Below are 688 nucleotides of genomic sequence, written 5' to 3'. Positions count from 1 at the left end.
CTTCAAGTTTCTGCAACTTTTCTTTTATATGTATTTTCTTACTTTAGTCAAATTGGTGGGGCGTTTTTTTAGCCCCTCAGAGACCCACCATTAGAGCCTGGTATAAGACTTGTAGCATTCCCTACCTTCAGGCATATTGAAGTCAACAGGCAGAAGTGAGGGCCTTCCATCCGTGTCTGGAATATTTTTTCTGGCCTCTAGTAGGATTCTGTATTTCCTGTAACAGCTACTAACAAGCATCTCAAGTGGGATGGTGAGAAAAGAAGAAGAGAGTCCAGAAAATAGAGGTCCGCCAAAAAGGACAAAAGCATTCAGTCACACAGAAAGACAATCAAAAGATTAACAGACAAAAAAATAGAAGTGCGCACAAAAACAAAAAACAAGAGGCCACTGCGAGATCATCACAAAACCGAACTGATTCAGATGGGAGCTTCTGTGAGCTCACCAAAAACAGATGAAGGGGAGCAGATTCTACTTCACTCCTCCTTCTCAACCAGAATCTCAACTAACAAGTTGTGTGTTCTAGCCCTAACTTCAGTAACACAAAACAAGACCTAAGACACACAGACAAAGACCACTCTGGAAATACAGAGGAGGGCGGGTCTCTTCTCCAATCCAGGAGAATCACCGAATCCTAACCAGCACCCAGATGGGAATCTCCCAGGCATCCCGAGGGTCTCTCCTCATC

General features: G+C 43.8%; 1 pseudogene; it reads right to left on the bottom strand.

Annotated features, from left to right (window-relative positions):
• Window positions 1-135, bottom strand: part of LOC116906058 — a 3,244-nt pseudogene extending 3,109 nt beyond the window's left edge.
• Window positions 136-688: the final 553 nt, after the last annotated feature.

This window comes from Rattus rattus, chromosome 7 (assembly GCF_011064425.1).
Source record: "Rattus rattus isolate New Zealand chromosome 7, Rrattus_CSIRO_v1, whole genome shotgun sequence".
NCBI lineage: Eukaryota > Metazoa > Chordata > Mammalia > Rodentia > Muridae > Rattus > Rattus rattus.
This window is presented reverse-complemented; position numbering and strand designations above follow the sequence as displayed.